This window comes from Camelus dromedarius, chromosome X (assembly GCF_036321535.1).
Source record: "Camelus dromedarius isolate mCamDro1 chromosome X, mCamDro1.pat, whole genome shotgun sequence".
Lineage (NCBI taxonomy): Eukaryota > Metazoa > Chordata > Mammalia > Artiodactyla > Camelidae > Camelus > Camelus dromedarius.
The window spans coordinates 7,411,997-7,432,324 of NC_087472.1; the positions used below are offsets into that span (position 1 = coordinate 7,411,997).

At 40.6% G+C, this 20,328-nt stretch overlaps 1 long non-coding RNA gene across 1 annotated transcript in view; it reads left to right on the forward strand.

Moving 5' to 3' along the window:
• Window positions 1-13,822, forward strand: part of LOC105088022 (uncharacterized) — a 33,716-nt gene extending 19,894 nt beyond the window's left edge. Inside the window, exons 2-3 of the long non-coding RNA XR_837060.3 lie at window positions 5,054-5,219; window positions 13,740-13,822. This is a non-coding gene — a long non-coding RNA (uncharacterized LOC105088022). The remainder of the gene's footprint in view (window positions 1-5,053; window positions 5,220-13,739) is intronic.
• Window positions 13,823-20,328: the final 6,506 nt, after the last annotated feature.

A 20,328-nucleotide genomic window follows, 5' to 3' on the forward strand; every position in this document is an offset into this window, starting at 1 on the left:
TAGATGTTCACAATTGCATACAATTATCCAGGAAAATTTCTGGAGATGAGAGTTTACATTTTCTGATTATGGTTATCAGTGATTATCCTGCAGGACCCCTTGGTGTGGGCTATATTACAGATACACACACACACACACACACACACACATACACACGTATTGTAAAGACTCCACTTAAATGGCCTTATATAATGCTATATTTTAAAGACATAGAGGAATAAATGGTAACTTATTTCCTCACTTTCAAATTCTTTTCTTTTCTCATAAAGATCTCTTTGAATTAAGAATCAGTCTTTCTGGAAGGCTTCCAGTATTCATTTATTCCTGTTTCTTTTCCTTTCTTTCTTTTGAAGTATTTCTCTTTCCCTTATCTTTTCATGTATTCATTTCACATATATACTCATTCAACAAACATGTACTGGCCTTCTCGGTGCCAGGTATATTCTAGATACTATGGAATATAGAGATGAATCCAGCCTAGTCCCTGGCCTCAGGTGCTCACAGTATAGTGATTGGAAGAGTTATTCTCTTATAGTCCATTCTCAAGACTGTCTCCCCAGCTAGACCATCATCACTGAAACCCCTTGTCTCCATCTTTTACCTTTTACAACCCTCAGCATAGTGCTTCACTTAGTGTGACTTTGGATTTTTCCATTTTATTAAATTTAATCTTTTCGGTTGCTTAATCTTTAGGATTTTCACCTACAAATGGCACAGATACCATTGTGTCCTTCCTCACTTTCTCTTGGTCCACCTTTTCAACTCTGGTTGTTGCTGTGGCAACCAGCTGCAGGCCTCAGAGCAGCTCACCTCAGCTGCACCACATACCTCTGCCTTTTGCTGTTGCTGCTGAGTAGTAAACCTTCAGAAACTTGCTTACTCGTTTGTTTGATTTTATCATAAATAGGCTTACCAGCTAAAAAACAGGACACACAATTAAATACGTATTTCTGATGAGAAACTTTTTCTTTGTTTTTAGTATAAGTGTGCCTCACATATTGTATGGAACAAACTTATACTAAAAGAAATTTATAGTTTATCTGAAATACAAATTTAACTGGCATTTCAAATTTTTATTTTCTAAATCTGGCAACCTTAATTGTAAAGTTGTAGTTGTGAATGAGTTAATACCTGCTAGGCACAACCTTTGACCAGTGGAGGAAGGGCTACAGTAGATACACTCCCCTCTCTTGTCGCTCAGGTGGACAATTCTGAGAAACATTCTAAGTGACTTCTCAGAGGATCCTCCACAGGACTGAGCCATGGTTGACCACAGCTATGAATAGCTGATTAACAAAGCTTTGGTTTGTTTCCTTCACATTACCCTGGTTCACTCTTTCCAGGCCCCTTCTCCAATTCTTTGGGGTCACTAGTTGCATGCCAATTCTTCCCTCTACCTCTTCTTTTGGAGGAAATCCAAGCAAAGCACTTTCTTTTCCATTATTATACTCAGACTCCAGGTACAATGCCTAGTCTGATTGTGAATGAGATATGAATGCTTGTTGTTATAAATATATAATATATGCAGGCTTTTTTAACCATAGCAAAAGTTAACACAATTCCTATTTAGAAAGGAGGAGAATAGGAGACACAGAACAGTCAATAGGCTGTGATAGTTTTCAGATTCCCCTGGGAAGATGCTGTGAAGCCATCCTTCCTCTTGGGCTGGGAACGTTCCTTGATTGGACTCTGATTCTGCACTCTGAGAGAACTCCGTTGTTCATTGGTCTCCATGGTTCATGGGTCTACCTTCTGGGAGGCCGTTCCTTGTTTATTCTCCTTGGCCACATCTGAAATGTGTTTTGGGAAGAAAGCTCTCTTTAAGGGCTGCAGAGCCTTTGAAGTCAGCTCCTAATCATGGAAGATTAAAGGACCCAGGTTTGTTGTTTTTGTATAGAGTAATCCAAGGAACTTCAGTCTAGGCTTATGGTTTCTTTAACAGTACACAGTTACCTCTGAATTTAGTAATCTATTTGTATTTAGTTCTATGTGTCAGTAACTACATTCAAAGTTTTTTTCTGGACATAATTCTCAAATATCCTTTATTTCTTTGCTTCTTTACCCTCAGACCTCTCTCGACTATGGTTAAAAATATTTAGAACAGCATATAGAAAGGCTACCTCCTTAATTTGGTCTCTATCTAGAGTTACTTTGAGAGGTTTTACTGGGCATTTGAGTCTTTAAGTCTGCATTATACTGTCTGCTATCATTTGCATTATGCAAGCAAATGGCTTTTCCAATTCAACAAGGCTCCAGTTTTCTGGACCTTCCTTTATCCTTTGATTTCTTTTCAGAAACCAACCACTTCTCTTTTAGGTCATCTTATGTAATATCTTGCCAGAACAGAGTCAATAGAACCTAACACATGCTGCTAACATTTTGTTTTTAATCCTCTTCCATTATAAACACCAACTATGTAACCTCACCATCTGTAATTAAGTTAATGTACTGATAGTACCAAATGTTTTGCTGTTAAGTTAAATAGATCTCTAGTCATCCAGGTTGTTTGTGTCTCCTTGCCACCAAGCTGCCTGACCACTAAGGCAATGATACATACTTTTGTTATTTTTAAAGTTTCATGCCACTTCTGGTACCAGTTTTTGTAATAGGTGAAGTTCGGTTTAAAAAGAACACCTTGGTAGCTATGAGTAGAAAAGTGTCTGGAGTGTCCAGAGTGAGAAGAATCATTTAGGAGGATACCGCTCTTATGTAGCTGAAAGTTACCTAGACCCCTACCTATGGATAGTATGGTAAAAAAAAATAAACAAAACAGATTTCTTAATCAATTGTTTTCAGTTATTGCTATCAGTAAAATAGTGAGGTCTTGATCTCATCTGATAACTAAGATAAACAAAAAACTGGATGATGAATCACACTGTTTAGACAGCCTATTATTTCTGTCATCATAACAAACTAAATAGGTTGTTTATGATTGACTCGAATAACAACTGAAAATTTCATGAATCTGCTGCAGTCTTGTCACTTCAGTCAAACAGTATAAAGACAGTCAGTGGAAGTATCTTCCTTGCTTTATTTACCCTGATATAAGGAATTCAGCAGTTAGCATGAGCTCCTCTGGTTAGAAATGTAGACATAAGACCCTGGGGGGCAAAGGCTTGCTCACTTGCTGTTAGAATCCCCCCTCAGGGCCAATTTCAAGCCCAGTGAAATATATGATTTTGAAATTAATAGAAAATATGTATTACCAAACACTCAGGTCAAGGAGACCAATGAAATGCTACTTAATTTTGAGAACAGAAAGTTACAGGATAAATGCATTATGAAAAATGAATGTTTTCAATGACAAGGACTTTTTTCCAGGATCCATAAAGAGCTTAAGAAGGGAACCACTCTTCCATATGGTAAAATATAGGCTCTCGGGGACTGGGACTCCAATTTAGGGCATTCAGTTGCAAATGAGGGATTCATATAGCCAAAGAGAAAAATCACTCCAGATTTGTGTCACATGGCTTTAATTCCAGGCGGTGCTATTTAGAACAAGTTAATCCTACTAAAATAATTTAGGGAACATCATTATTTCTTTAGCACAAAGAAATATGTTCAACTGTGTGTGTTTACTACGTGCTAATTTACTTTAAAATGTTATCTATATAAGTATGTGTGACCAAAAATAAAATAAAGGAAGCAGAAGAGAAAAAAAAAAAGAAATGCCCTCAGCTTCCACAAAAAGGTCTCTAGTTATTGACTCAATTTAGGTTCCCTGGAAAGCAAACTCTGAGGTGGGGAATTGTATGCAAGAAGTTTATTGGTGAGTGTTCTCAGGATTAACACCTCTGGGGATGTGAAGGAAGGAAGATTAAGCAGAAGAAATTATACTTGGTATAATCGAAACAAAGGCCTCAACCCAGCACCTCAGATAATTCTGGAGCTGAAATATCCCTGTAAGTTTGTCTCAAATTGGGGTAAGGGCCTGGACCATTATTACTCCTCCCATAACTCCCGTCCTGCCACCTTCCACACCCTACCTCCAATGCACCCCACCTCCAGTCAGTCATTGGACACAGGCTGTCCAAAAGAAGGAGATGTGATTTTGGGGGAGCTGACTCAGCTGAGAAAAACCAGTCACTAACATTCCCAACAGCTGAGGAAATGAGTGCTTCAGTCCTGGCAGTGGGTAAACTAGAAGGCACATCACAGTGTCCACTCGTTTTCTGTCAGGCAAATATACTACTAATAGCTATATGATTTATTGTGAATGTATGTGTTGGTGGTGGAGGAGTAGAAAGGGGTGGTAATGGAGAGGGAGGTTGATTGAGAAGGATCAGAGCCAGATACATGACTTTTTCCTCCTGTGAAATCAAATAATGTCAGTCTCCTTATAGTTCAGCTTCTTTAACAGCAGATGAATCCATAAAAGTTATTTGATTTAAAAGTATCTAACAAGATTCTCTGAACTTCAAAGCTAGGAGAACCCTTGAAGATCTTCCAGTTAAAAGCTCCAGAGATGTTAAATGCCCAAAGGCAGAAGCTAGACTAGAGCTTTGTATTCATGCTTGAGGGCTAATACATGATGGAAGTCAAGTGGCTGATACTGAAACATCGATTGTCATCCCAATAGCGGTTTTCCCCTTTTTTACTCTAAAATGACTCCTGACTTTGTTCAAGTATTGGAAGGAGGCAGTATGGTGAGGAGGGCTGGCGCTAGGTAAAGCAGTTTATGCACCTAAGGCACAAAACCTAAGGAGACCCTCATTTTCAAGATCATAAAAGGTGCACACAATGTAAGAAGGAACTCAAAGGGTTGTTGCAAGTGCATGGCCCTGAGAGTGAATGCCTCCTTAAATTTTGTACCCTAGACACCTCACATGCTTCACTCTATTTCTGGCTCTGGGATTAGAGGATGGGCCTTCCTCCTTCTGAAGGAAGGAATCCTATTCTCCTTCCACAGAAATTGCTTTAGGACAAAGCATGTAGCCCAGTACTGGTCAGTGAGATGTAAGAGGACATCAGTTGGGGGACTCCCAAGAAAGGTTTTCCTTCCTGATAAAAAGGAGATCCTGAAGGAGAGATTTCACTTTTTGTCTATGGACAGAGGCATAAGAAGACGTGATGCCTTGACCTGTTGCAGTCATCTTGCAGCCATTGGGGGGATAAACCAACTGTGAATACCAGACGGTGCAGGGGAGAGCTTCGTTCCTTGAGGGAGTGCTGCTGAGTGAACCAGCCCTGGAAATGCCTGCCTCAGGACTTCTGGAGAGGTGAGATGATAAATTTCCACTGTTTCAGTCATTTGCAATTGAGTATTCTGTCACTTACTGGCCAAGTTAATCCAACTTCTATAGGTCTTCTGCTAGCCCTTAAACATGGAGCTTTGTCCCACCTCCTCGTAAGGACTTTGATCCCCTTGAGCATGATTCTCTTTCTCAGAACGTCTCCCTAATATTAACAAATACATTTACCTGGAAGGTGTTACAGTTTAGCAGTATCCTAAGTTGATATCCCTGTTCCCCTACTTACTAGCTATGAGACCTTGGGTTAGTGACTTCACTGCTCTGGGCCCTCAGTTTTCTCATTTGTAATATTTGGATTATACTAGGACTTAACCTCAGAGGGTGGTTGTGAGGCATATGAGAATATATGTAAGTGCTTAATTAACACAGTGCCTAGTAAATAGTAAGAATTCATAGATGGTATGGATTATTAGCCTTTAATAGCTATTAATCCCCTCTCTGGGACATTTACTTATTAGAGATATACAGAGGACCTTTGTTATCTTTTGGCCACAGGCGTTCATTTATTTTATCAGGAAATAGTCTTTTGAGACTCTACCCTTCCCCCATTTATTTGGCTATTTGGTTCAGGTGACACCCCACCCCACAATTCAGTTGGCAGAGCATGTGACCCAGGACTAAACCATCAACCATATTCCATTTGATCCATATGACCATGGCCATGGTGATTATTCAGATTTGGGCCCATAGTGAAATAAAAACCAGTGAGATATAATGTCTGGGACATTTTAGAAATATACTCTTTCTAGTTGGTCTTGAACCTAAGAAGATGAAGAATTAGGAGCTGTTGCCACCATCTTGCTAACATGTTGCTCCAGAGACTGAAACTAATAAAGCAGAAGGCAGAACCAAAATACCTGTTCCTGATGATATCATTTTAACCTTGAATCTAGCCATACTCTGAGCCTTTCCTACCTCTGGACTCTGCAGGTATGTGAACCAATGAATTCTGCTTTTATTTAACCCAGTTTGGGTTAGTTTTATTTCATCTATGACAAAAGGTATCCAAACTCATACCAAAAAAAAGCTTTGTAACACGATGTATCTTGTAACTTCTGAGAGGATTGTGTTAGAAAGACCATCTTGCATATGTGTAATAGGTATCCTACCCTCTACTTTCTGTTCCCTCCTCCCTGCAGTGGCCAGTACACACTTGTACTAAGAAGCACTGTAGAAATTGTAAGGACTAATCAGTCTTCCTTGAGGAACTTCATCAAGTTTCTGCACCTGTGACTTCCTTGGCTTCGTTTGTAGCATGTGTATAACCAGCTTCATAGAGATGTTACCTGGATTAAATGAGCTCAGATATGTCAAGTACTTCTTATACTCTTGTTATCTTTACTACTGTATCTCAGGATGCTCAAAGACTTTCCAGGCCAAGCAGCACAGATTTTCTCCCTTGGAACAACCCCATTTCAAGGGACCAGGTCCTCATTTATTTGAGGCTCTTGCTGTTGAGCACACCTGGCAGGAGTGGGAACATAGTGTCTCTTCCAGGCAGCTCTTCCAGAGCATAAAGAGCCAAGGAGCAGGGGCACCAGCATGGGTAAATAAAGAGGAGCCTGGTTTTAACGTGGGAAAGTAGGGAGAAGGTCTGGTGGAGACATAGGGAGAGGAGGCAGTGGGTTGTCAGGGGAAATTGAGAGTGTGTGGAATGGCAGAGGGAAGTAAGCAAGGCATCCAGCCTAAGAGGCAGAAGGTCAGGAGGACTGGAATGTGAAAGGAAGGAGGAATATAAAGTGTCTGAAGGAGAGAGGGAGCACGGAGTGGAGGGTACCCACTCCCTCAGCCCATTATAGCAATGCAGTGATTCCATGCGATCACCACTGACTTGACTTGAGGCTGGCAGAAGAGAGAAGGGACTGACTGCCAGAGGGTACAGAACTGGGCCTGACAAGCAGTTCATATAAGCTCTTTTAATATCATGATCTGGTACTAGTTCATTTCTGTAACATTTTTCTGTTGATTACACACTTTTACCTCCATTGGATCACTGAATCCTTACCACATCCCTGTGAAGGATGCAGGGCAGGGATTAAGATCTCCATTTTGTAAGTAAGGGAATAGAGGTTAAGCACCTTTCCCAGGGTCACCTAGGTATGCAGTGCTTTCAGTTGTAGTTCATCAACCCTTCAGGTTTGTGGCACTGCCCTACATAAACATTGCCTTAGTTTCTGCTATTTCATAAATGGTGTACATCAGTGTCACTCTCTCTGCGGTGCATCCTCTTTCCTGTGGCCCAAGCTGTCTTTCTAATCATGCCATTCCTCTACTCAGAAACATCAGTGGGTTTCCCACTGTTTACAGAGTAAAGTTTAAGCTGCAACACAGCTCTCAAGGTGTTTGCCTTTCGCAGCCTATCGACCTTTCCAAGTTATTTCTCACAGACCTTGAAAGCTGGGTTGCCCCAACTCGCCACCACTCTTGTGCTCCAGCCATGAAGGAGTATTAGCCAGTTCTCGAATACACCATGCCCTTTGGAAAGTCTGTACCTTGGATATACTTTTCTTATTGTCAGAAGCGTTACTCATCCTCCTTGCCTGGCAAAAAAAAAAAAAATCCTACTTACCCAGGAGCGTCTTCAAAGTTTGCCTCAATTGGAAACTTCCAAAATGTCACAGGCTGGTCACACAGGGTCGTCTTGAAGAAGCCCATGTCAAAGAGACTCCAGTACCTAAGGTTTGTAAAACCAAGCAGCTTCTCCATTGAAAGCAATGAAGAAATATGACTCCCCCCACACACACCTATACCACCAGACAAATTATCTGGGGGGAAATCTGCAAAAGTGGTGTGTCTGGATAGAGGACATGTATTGCGGACCAGGTCCCCAATACACCTTAAGAGTCCTTTTCTCAGGAATTACTGAAAGAGGAAAGAACCCAGAAGGACAGAAGTTTGGTGTTTCCTTCAAGGCTGTGAAGTGGAAGGTTGATATGATCTAAGAGACCAAAAAAATAGGTCTAGGAAAACAAGAAGGAGAAGAATGGCATTGCAATCTGATAGCCAGTAATATAATTTTACCTAGTAACTTTGGCAGCAATAAATGCAATGCACTAGGAGCTTTAATATGAAGACTGGCATGCTAGGCAGAAAGCCAGCTCCTCCCTGCCTTATTTGCCCTGCCAAGAGAGTTGACGACTTAGGTGAGCTGCTACCCAAGATGGCAGAAGGAGGAAAGCAGTCAGGCCATCTCACTAAGAATGGCAGTCACAGGACCTGGTCCAACTGGGAGAAGATTTGTACCTAAACTAGTCTAGCTCTAAGCAGGACCCGAATCCCAGGTGAAGGGGCGCCAGGGAGACCATGCCAGACATCAAGTCTGAAGTATAGTCAAAAGAGAGAGTGACAGCAAAAGAAGTTTGGAAATCCTGTGGATTAAAGGAGAGCAGAGTAGTTCAGAACCAAGGCTGTGGACAGCGAGGGAGTGCTGCGTTCCGTTTTTTATATTGCCTAGCGTAGTTATGAAGACCGTGACCAAACATCCCCGTGTGTCATTTACCAGTTTGGATTATGCGGCTTTTTGTCAGGAAATGACCCTTGGCCCCAAGACAAAGGGTCTGAAATTTCATTGCTTTGACAGTTCTTCCATTTGAAGGATGTCAGTCTTCCAGTTACTGTTGGGTCAAACTGAACATGATTTTGACCAATTTGTAGTTTAATTCAGAGATCACTGGTAGTTACTTTGAACTCAGAGGATCCTATCTGGTGGGCTGCACTAGTCTTTGTGGTTGGTCAGTCAGAAGGCAGAAGCATCTACAATGCTAGGCCACATAGCAATGTTCACTTTAATGTAATCAGTGAAACTGATAACAGGAGATTAGAGTTTCATTACAATGTTTTTCAGAATAACTGACAATCCACAGGAGCTTTACACTTGTTTCATAACATGCAGACTTTGTCAGAAGAAGCAGGTGGCATGCAGTTTAATACAAGCACGTTCCTTCTTAGCAAACACTTTCCCCTCTGCTGGGAGTAATTCAGAGTTCAATTTAGCCTGACCATACCTGACCCAAGCTGGCAAGATGGTTTTTGATCAGAACATTTTTTTCTGCCCCCAGCACATGAGAAATAGGAGTTACATGCATTTTACTCTGCAGTCTTAAGTTATCTTTCTCTGCCTTTTTTTTTTTTTTTACCAGTGTTCCCACTGCTTTGTTCAGGTCTCAGAAAATCACAATGTAGCAAGTTAAGAAAAATAAGAAGCCTTCAAATACATCATAAAATATAAGGATCTGCAGTACCGTCAGGATGATATTAACACATTTAAAATGACTTGTTTATCTCTGCTTTTACATTGAGGACTAGATCAGCTGCATTTAAAACTTTTTTGTTTCTTTTTTGTGCTATTTTTGAATTTTCTTATTCTTTTTCCACTTAGAGAAATTCACAAGAGTTGAAGCATCAATCTTATTTTCTGTCATTTTTGTGTCATCTTCAGAAAGAATGCTTCTCTCTACAGCCTGATGGTCTGAGGGGCTTGCTCTGGGAGTCTTTGCATTGGGAGATTTTACATTTCAGTGTTTACCCATGGTCTTGACAGCGGAAGCTCTCCCTCTTCCTATTACTCACAGATTTCTGCCATCCAGAACAATCCTTTAAAGGGGGCATGGCATAATTGAACCTTTCTGAATCTTAGTTTTTTTACCTGAAAATAAGAAGTTTAGTTGGAAAATCTCCAAGTTCCTGGGTCAGAGATACCAGTTCTGATCTCTTTTAGCCAGATAGCAGCTTGCACTCCCTTTATGCATAACTGCTATTTACTTGAAGAAGTAATGGATCTGTATTACTTACTCACTGTATTTGTCAGAGTGTTATGGCAGGTTTCTTCCGAAAACACCTGGACCCCTTTGAAAAGTTCTGGCTCTAGACTTGGATATGTGTGCACCAACTGGCACAGCTGCCCTCTGTAGCCACTCCAGGGAAACACGTTTTCTCCTCGGTGATTGTTCTCTGTCCCTTCGTGTTTTCACAAGCTGCATTTTGCTTCTTACTTTGGCTTTTACTGAGCTGACTCCTTGCATCTATCGCTGTGTCTATGTTTTCTTCCGTGGGGATTTGCCTGGCTTCCGCTTTGGGTTGTTTTCCCCTTTGATGGCCAGTGCCTTGGAGGGGGAGGGGCTTTGTTGCTATTAAGAGCTGGGAGGGAAAAGTAGGCGAGTTGCTGAGTGATAACAGCTGCTGACTGTTGTTACTCCCAGGACAGTTTGTCTTTAATATTCTCCATTTATGACCAGTTCGTGAGGTTGGCTCAGGTACTGGGAAGTGGCCTGGGAGGCACTACCAGTTTCTCTTTATCTCTTTTATGTGGTTTTTAAGTCATTTTCTTGCTTTCTGTTTATACGACCATGGATTTCTATGTCCAGTACTCTACTGTACTGCATGTTCCACCAAGAAATATTTTCCATTTACATTTTGTTTCCACTTTCAACCATTCTGTGAGCTTCTCCTAGAGCCCTGGATTCGAGACCTGACTTTCTTTCTCTTGGTATTAGGCAAGTTTTTTTACCTCTGTGAGCCTGTTTCTCTCCGTGTAAAATGTAGATGATGCCTTTGTTGCATTGCTAATGTGAGGACTCAATGAGATGATACCTGTGAAAATGCCTAGCACTGCGCCTGACGGTGGGCTCAGTACATGTACATTTCTTCTCTCCCCTTCCCTTCTCCCCCTTTTTCCCTTCCTTCTTTTGTGCTACATAAATAAGCACAGTGGGCTATTTTCACAGTTCCACGAAACATGTCTCTCTGTTGGGTTAGGAAACTTTGCTTCCACAGGTTTTTCCAGCATATTTAGAAAGGTTTCTAAAGTCACCCAAGTAAAACTAGATTCCATTCCCAGAATTCACTTTGTGTTGCTGCTCGCTCTGGATACCCATGGGTCGTACTGTATTACTTGGTTCTCAGTGGCTTCCCTAAACATGATAAATTTCCATGAAATATTTACCTCCAATTCTTCTCAGATACTTTTAAGTCCTTTTCTCTACCCCTTGTATCCTGAAGTAAACAGTCATTGTTTCTCCTTCCTCTCACGCTTCCTCAAGCAAACACCATCTGTTTCAGTGCTTACCCTACCACTCCAAATTTGGACTTCAGCACCTGGGCCATTCATCAACTTTGGTTCACAGTGTTGCAAAGATGTTGCAGACTCGTTTATTCATTTCTCTAGTCCCATTTCTTCCAGAGTCAGCTTTGGCTTCTGAGGAATCCCCTTTGCCTTCATCAGCTAGCCTTCCAAATTCTTGGCTCCAGTCTTCACTCACTGGCTAAACTTTGCAGCCATAACCACTTCTGCCAGGCATGTAGAATTGTCTACATGTCTTGCTATCCTTGTGCATTCATGGTGTCTCTTTCTACCTAGGAAAAGCCAAACCTTATGCACTGCTCTGTGCTCTAATATGAGAAGTGCAACGCTGTTATTTTCTAGTTATCTCACCCATTGCTAGTTCAAGAGGCTGTGTGCTTCTAAAGACACGCTGCGAAAATGATTCCAGCCCTATGTCTATGTCACCTGCTCTTTTTTGGTGTTTTGTTTTCCATGCAGTTATGGAAAATTTTACCTTATGAGAGAAAGTTACCCCATACATAGAAGATAACATACCCAGGCACCTACTGGGCAGGTCTGATAGGAACGCTGACACTCAGAGCCAGAAATTCCCTTTGAAATTTTCCAAGCTTGATCCTCTCTCTAAAGAACAATTTCATTTTTGATAAGTAGCTGTTTGACCTCTAGAGATTTTGAAGTCATTATCTTCTGAGGATACTTTCAGCCTATTCTAACTGGTGTAGAGCTTATTTGGCTATTGAGGGAAAATTGACTTTATTATCATTTTCAAGTGACCTAGGGTTCTTGTTTGCCTCTCTTGAACCACACAGTTCTCTTCTGCGTGGTAGTCCTTCAAATAATTAAAAACATTAATATCATCCCTGCTAGTTAATTTTTTCCGAACAACCTCAGTTCTTCCATTGCCAAAGCTTCCAGACTCTTTACTATCTTGACCATTCACCTCTGGATGTAATCTAGCAAGTGAACATTATCTCAAAATGTGGAATTAACACTAAATCAGAACATTAGGGTAAAGCCTGGTCCTCAGAATAGGGACTACGTTCTGTTATAGTGTGTTTCTTCTGATGTAATGGGAAATCATAATCACTACTCAGCAACTTCGTCACACTGTGGATTCATGCTGAGCTTGCAGAGAATCATAAACCCATTTTTAAAAGTTATTGGTTAGTCAGAGCTCTTTGATCCAGTACTTAGGCAGTGTTTTTGCTTGTTTTATTTCATTTTGGTTCAGATCCTGGGTTCACATTTACCTACATTAGCTTCCACCTTGCTAAATTTACTCTTCTGTCATCAGCCCATTGAGATAATTTTGGATATTGTCCCTATCATCTGCTTTTATGTGAATTTAAAAAGAGTAACCTTTAAGACTGGTTTTCATTTTGTGAAACAAACATCATTTTTAAATTTTTAAATTTACATCATTACTATATTCTGCTCACAGTTTGTTGCCATCTGTCATACTTTATTTAACTTGAGAAAGTTGTTTAAAGACTGCCTACAGTCCAGTGGGGATCTGACTCTCTTTTGAAAGCCCAGTGATTGTGTCTGAAAGTAAAGTCAGTTCTCCACTTATAAACAACATGCCACTATAGCCAAAACATACAAAAGGAGAGGGGGGAGGTAATATTCATAAAGTCAGAATCACTTTCTTTTCACAAAGCAGATAAACATGTCACCCAAACAGCTGATGTGCAAAGGAAGGATTTCAGATTTGGTTGCCAGACCTGATTAGTTTGAATCCCAGCTTCCTCGCTTGGGTGGCTCACACTGAGCCTTTTGATTATCTTCTCTGTGTTACCTCATCTAAAGCATATAGCCTTACAGGGATTGTGGAGGGGATTATGTGAGATAATATGTGGAAAAGTCTGGCTCCAAAATACCTAGCATATAGTTGGTACTCATTGTATACTGTAGTAAAATGAACAGACTCTGTCTTTTCAAATTCATGATTTCTTCATCACTTCCATCAAGTCTTGAGATTCTTCTCTCTGTTGTTGATATTTAAATTCCATAACCACATTGCAGTTTTTTCTTAAACATGATGATTAACACGTTCCCTGACAGCTTCTCTCATTTACCCCCAATGTCCTGGACTGTACATTCAGTTCCATTTGAATTAAATAGAACAGTACTCAACAAGACCAGATGCTGGTGTAGAGTGCATTTCCAACCTACAGAGTTCTAGCATATGGAAAGCCTATGTGAAACTGAAGGCTGATCTGATCTGAAGGAAAGGCTGTTTGTTACAGAGAATCCTGGTGGGCTTTGGCTTGAGAATCTCCTAATCCATTTCCTGTCTCACCAGCACACTTTAGAAAGGTGCCTTTGGAAAGGAAGTGAGCAGAGGGTTTGCTCAGGTCAATGTCATTTGAAAAATGTCTTGTTTCCATCCCTTGTGACTCACTTGTGTGTTCATCTGCTTTCAGCTGGTAGTGGCTGCTGTAAACCTGGGCAATTACCCATCAAGATCACAGCATTGTGACCTCGTCTTGACCTCCCAGTTGAGTGTACAGCCATCAAGCTGTGTGACCTCTGTACTTCTTAACCATAGCACTTCAACAGAAAATCAATGTAGCATGTGGGTAAGCCTTAGGCCCTGGGATCAAACAAAGTGATCTAGATTTAAATTAGATTGTCTTACCTCTGAGCCTCCCTTTCTTAAATGTGGATTATCTTACCTCTGAGCCTCCATTTGTTCATCTGTAAAATGGGGGTCATCATTGTGCCCACTTTTAAAGGTTACTGTGATAAAGTGATAATACAATATCTGTTACAGAATACATACTCTATAAATGTTGGCTGTTATCACTGTTGTTATTTTGCATAATTATCTTGTCTTCTGCACCTTAGAGTTTTACTCCTCAAATAAAATACATGAGCCACATTGGGAGATTGGTTAGTATGTTCTTCAGTTATCTTTTTTTAAAATTACTAATTCTTGCTCACCCTCTGAGAAAATGAGGTCCAAAAGTAAATTAATGAATGTATTTGATTAAGAAAGACTTAAATTGGCAGCAGTGTGTGGACAGGACTGGAGAAAGGGTGAAGACAGGGAGAACTATTAGGACACTCTGGTTTTTATGTTGAAAGAGGCAGTGGGGGTGGAAAGAGAGGTGAGAATGAATACAAGAGTTGCTGGGCAGGTAGGACTGGGATAACTGATGAAACTGGGAAGGATCCAGAATGAATGCAAGTTTGAGCTCCAGTTATGGGGAAGGTGAACATTCCATTAAGATATATGGTAAGCACTAGAAAAGGAGCAGTTTCACAGTTGATGCATTTTATATATTGACATTGATGACCAGTGCATATACACTACTTAAAGCCTGGGGCTGAGCTGAGGCTGAGTGCAAAGATGTTGTCTAGGAGAAGTGTGAAGAAAGGAATGCAGAGAACCTAGAGCTAAGGACACAGATCTGGGTTGAGATAGTACATTTACCAAAGAAGTGAGACTTCAGTGAATTCTGTGTAATGGTATCTAAGAGACACTTACACAAAAGGAAGAAGTCAGATAATTGTGGAGATATCAAGGGATTTGTGGACCAGGAAAGGAAAAGGTGGTTAGACTCAGTTACTCTGACGTCATTGGTGATGGACAGGGAGAGGAGAAACTGGCGGTTGTAAAACTGTGCAGTGAGTGTTAAGTGTGCACATTTTGCAGTCAGGGAGAAATGGGCTCAGAATCTGGTTCTACGACTTAGGAGGGTGCCAGTACCTTTTTAGCCTTAACTGCCACATCTGTGAGAAGTGGATGATAAAATAGTATGGTGTAGACTGAAGGAGATAGCAAACAAAGCACGTAGAAAGGTCCTTGGTTTTCTGTAGACTCTGTAAATTGTTGGCATTATTTTTCTTGAAGAGATGAGGTGTATATTTGGCTCAGCTGGCTTTCAGATGTCATGCTGCAAATAGACATTGGTGATCCAGGAAAAGATCATTTGTGGCATGGGGCATGGGCGTCCCCTTCTACACCAGGTGCATGTGATAGAGTGAGAAAGAATCCAAGTAAGGGACACTGAGAAACACGTACCTGCAGGGTAAGATTCTGTCTGACCCAGGCCAGTCACTTCTCCTTTTGGTGACTGAAAAACTTCAAATATCAGACCAAAATGATAAATTCTCCTTGTTCAGGCTGTTCAAGTGAATTTTCTCTATTGGGGTTATTACAGAGAGAGATTACAAATTTTTAATAAAATGTTTATAATTCACATTCATTTCAGTTCCACTCTTCCCTCTAGAATAAACGTTCCACTAGTGAAAAAAAGATTCAGAAAATGAGATGTAACTTTTGAGAAAGTTATTAAGTTTTGACTTGGTATTTGATTGTTGATGCAGTAAACCATTAAAACCAAGGTAACATGCTGTATCTTACTCAGGAAATATATCAGCAGTAATATGTTTACAATTTATAAAAAAAATTTAAACACATTGCCTCATTTGTTCATCACAGCAAGTCCTTAAGATAGTTCCATAATAAGCCTTTCATGAGCCAGATCACATGCCTTGCAGTGTTCCCAGTGGTTTGCATATATCAATCTACTTAATCCTCACAACAGTGCTATGAGATGTAGGTACTATTACTGTATTTGCTTCACCACCAAGAAGCTAAGGCATAGAGACTTCAGGCATCTTGCTTAATGTCACTCAGTTAATGAGTGGTGGAGTGAAAATTTGGGCCCTGGCCACTTGGCTTTAAAGTCTATGCTGCACCATTGTGCTATATGGCCTTCCTGAAGTAATGACACTATATCTTCATAAGATTGCTGTCAGAGTGAATGACAGAATGGCACTGGGGACAGTGTCTGCCTCATGAACATCCACTTGGCATTTCGTGCCATTACTTGTAAAAGCAGGTAGGATCTCCTTTTTGCAGATTCAAGAAATTGAGGCTTGGAGAGGTTCATGCCTTGTTTGAGTGGCCAACATTATCATTAAAAAAAAATATTTATGGAGTTTAGCATATGCTAACTGCAGATGGTAAAAACCATGCAAAGATGCATAAGGAAAATATAATAATCTCCTAACCCACCCTACTTCCATTCCTACTCACCTGAAGTGAGCAGTTTTAATACCAGGCACATATCTTTCCATACACTTCTTGTTCAAGCAAAATACTGACACATAAGTGAATGTGCAGACATCTGCAGGGCTGAAAGGAGGTTTGATGTCATTGGCTGTAACAGCAAAGAGACCATTATATGTGGATTCCTCTTCAACTTCCTGGTCTAGTTTAATAGTAGGTCATGAAAAAAGTTTTAGGTCAATAGATGATTGTGGTTACATATTTTGAAATGTAATTATTTAATTCATTTTGAATGCATTTGGGGTCTGTGTGAAGAGAGGCTCCCGCATGCTCTTGTTCCCAAAATACCTCTATTACTCACCTTAATTATTCCTGCTTCATTGCCTAAGCTCTGGGCCAATATCACAATGAGTTAATGAAAATTGAATATAATTCCATTTGGAACTCTTAAAATGTATTCCTTCATTATTCATCTTTTTTACCTTAGCTACTTGTCTTGCAGAAGGATTTAACATCTCCTTGTCATATTCCTCAGAGAGGTACCTTTGTGATTTCTGAACACATTACCTTGAAACTAATTAATTTAAGAGCAATCAACATCTTTCCAGTTTTTGTTTTCCCATTTAAGAAAATTCCTGAAATAAAGATACACTTAAGTCTTTTCTGACATTTTACAGTAAATTTTAGATTGTTAAAATACCATTCCTGAACAAATATCATTGAAGAGCTTATTTTAGGCATTTTATATTTTATTACTGTCAGAAATAATCTTTTTTCCACACTATATTTTCTGAAGGATTTTTTCTGGTCTATAAATAAAATAACTGATTTTCTACATCAATTTTATATTTATTACACTTAACAAATACTTATTTAACATTTTCTTTGTGCCAGACATGTTCTGGGTTTTTGTAAATATTAAACTTTTTTCTGTTCACTGCTGTATCTTCAGGGACTAAGACGGATAATGCCATCTATACTTCTGATGTAGTGCAACATTAGAACACACTGTAATCGTTAGTACTAGACATTGTCAGGTAGAACAAGCAGCCCCTTGCTTTGGGGACCTTTCCTCCTTGAACACTGACCTGGGTTATTGAGCTCTGCTGTGGCATCTGGACCTTAAGGTACACAGTTTGATATGATTTAGTTGCTATCTGGCCCAGGTTTGCCTTGGTGGCTGTCTGGCAGCCCAACTCCTAGGAACACCATGGTAGATGGTTTGGCAATGTAACCACAGGGTTTAAACCAGCTAGTTACCAGGTTTATTCATAGCACTCATCCCGACACTTCTGGAGTTTCCAAATAGGAAGTCTAGATACCATCATTGAATGTGTTTTGTGAGACACGGCATTAAAGTGGAAACCGCTGTCAACTGTGTGTGCTGACTCGCGGCTTCCTCACTTGATCCTTGCTATAATTCACGGGACTAGAAGTAACCGTTGCATCTACATCAAGGGATGACCCCCACCATGACAATTAACTGAGGAAGTCCAGGTATGATCAATCACCTGGCATTGGAGTGATATTTTTAATTGAAAAAGTCGTTACTTTTATGAGAAACAAAAAATGCTTCTCAAGGTAGTGGCCACATGTCATCGTATAGATGTCGGTTTCATACAGTGTACTTCTCCCTTCAGGTATACTCCAGTGGGAAGAGGAATACCTCCTTGGCTCTAGGGAGTAGAATCATTTGATGGACTATGTAAGCTGGGGTTCTTGTACGCAAACCATGCATCTCCTCCCCAAAGTGTCATATTCAGAAAGCCAAAGATCACAGATACATTTGGGATCCCATACTAGACACAGAGCCAGGATGATACATCACTCCTTGATGATTACGAGGCAGAAGTTCCTGGACAATATTGCGATCCTCCAGGAAGCAGGGATCACTCTACCCACTCACCTCCACCTCATCGAGGTTTGTTGCAACTTTTGCTTAAAACACTCCTGTCAAAATTTTAATGGTTTAGCGGTTCTAAAAGTTTAAAAATCATCAGATTGTATCATTTGGTTGTATGGGGTTGGAAACTTTTCCCTTCCTTCTAGGCTCTTTGGCTGGTCTGATAATTAAGTTGACATAAGATAGATTAACAGGAGAAAAACAAATTTAATTTTGAACATAGGGGACCCCCATAAAATATGATTCAGTGACCAGAGTAGGCAGCTTTTATACCTTTTAGACAAAGAAAGAATAAATTAGAGTAGGCAGCTTTTATACCTTTTAGACAAAGAAAGAATAAATTTGTGAGGAATCCACAAGACAAAAGTTTGGGCTTGGGGTAGTAAATTAGCGAGGAAGTAACAAGCTTTGTACAGCCTTCTTGGTCCTAAATTCTCTGTTTCGATGATACAGCCTTCTTGGCCTGAAATGCCCTACTTCTGGCCAAAAGGATGCCTTCTACCCTCTGAATACAGGGAAGATACCTTTCACACGGGAGGTTTATTTCTTGCTTTCAAGTAGACAAAGGAGGGTCAGAGTGTCCTTGCACTGGCTTGCTTCTGGAGTAACTGTAATTCAAAATAATCAGTATACCAAGGTGGCATTCTTTGGGGTGGCATATTCTGCTCCCGTTCAGTTGCATGGCATATAGTGGCCCTTTGCACACTTTATCACTGTGTCTTTCTATTTCTCCAGCATTTCTTTCATTAATGTGGTTCCACCAACCTGTCAGTGCTTTGAACCCATCCTCCCCACCCTGGGCCAATTATTCCAACTTTAAAATGCCCGCGAGTGCCTGGTGTGGGAAACAGCCTTCATTAGTCTCACCCCTGGAGATTTTATCAGGATATGTATGTAGCCATGTATGTTTCTGGATGAACTGAACACCAGAAGTTTGTCAAATCTGAGGAAATTTGTGCATGAGGTTTTTTTTTTCAGTGCAGTTACTGTAAAATGTACACTGAATTTAGGGGGAAAAAACTCATTGCAAATATCAGACGTTCCCTTTCAGTAACTGTTGGTTCCAAACCTCTGGAGATCATCCTCTGGGTGAAATCTGAAACTGGCCCTTGTACCAGTTTGTACCAAAAAGAGGCTGCCCACTTCAGACTGGTCGGTGGCAGGTTTAATAAGCCAGGGAACTACATACAAGGCTTGTCTTGGGGGGCCGCCAGATGGCAGACCTGCCTGCCCCTGCCCAGCAGAACACTGAAAGTTTGTACAGAGGCCTTAATGGGGTTCAGTCCTGTATTCAGTCCAGATGGTCTCAGTAACACCTTCCTCTCTCAAAGCTGCTCCCTTGAAAACAGCTCCCACTGTGGGAACGGTGGGCAGAGTGTACACTCCAAGGGCAGGGGAAGGGCAGGGCGCCTCAGAATGCGCGGGGCCAGCTCTCCAGCCAGCAGTCAGATCCTCTCAGTGACCTCCTCCCACAGTAACAGGAGTAGAAATCTGTTCGTTCAGGTCTCCTTTCTTGTGACTTAGAAATGTCTGTGGTTTTTCCTTACAAGTTTAGAACGATTCTTGATGTGATTATTCCTGTGAATTTGGCTTTTTTCCTTTCATGGATGACTTTACATATATATATGTAACTATATATAATTTACATATATAATGTACACATGTGTAAATTGTGTGTATTATTATATATTATTACATACTAATATATATTATATGTAAGTTGCTTCTACCTACTTGATTCTGCTGTCTTAGTTTTTATAGTTTTCAGTTTATTATCCTGGGATTTCTAAGTAGATAATATCCTTTAGGAGTTTGCATGGCACTATTACAATCAAGTGAATACTGTGCACTTAATAATAGAAAAGACTTCAGGAACGCCACCGCATCCTCTCATACATGACCACATAGGACAAGTCAGTACGAGACGTGGCCACCCAGGAGAAGTCAGGCAGCATCTCTGATTTGGGTGCTCCCTCCCCAAAGGCAACCCCAAGTGCCCCGGGGGAAGCATTTGGTCACAGTGAACACCAGCTCTACCTACAGAGACTCAGACCACAGGTTTTAGACTCTCACAGGCCAGAAGTGAGTG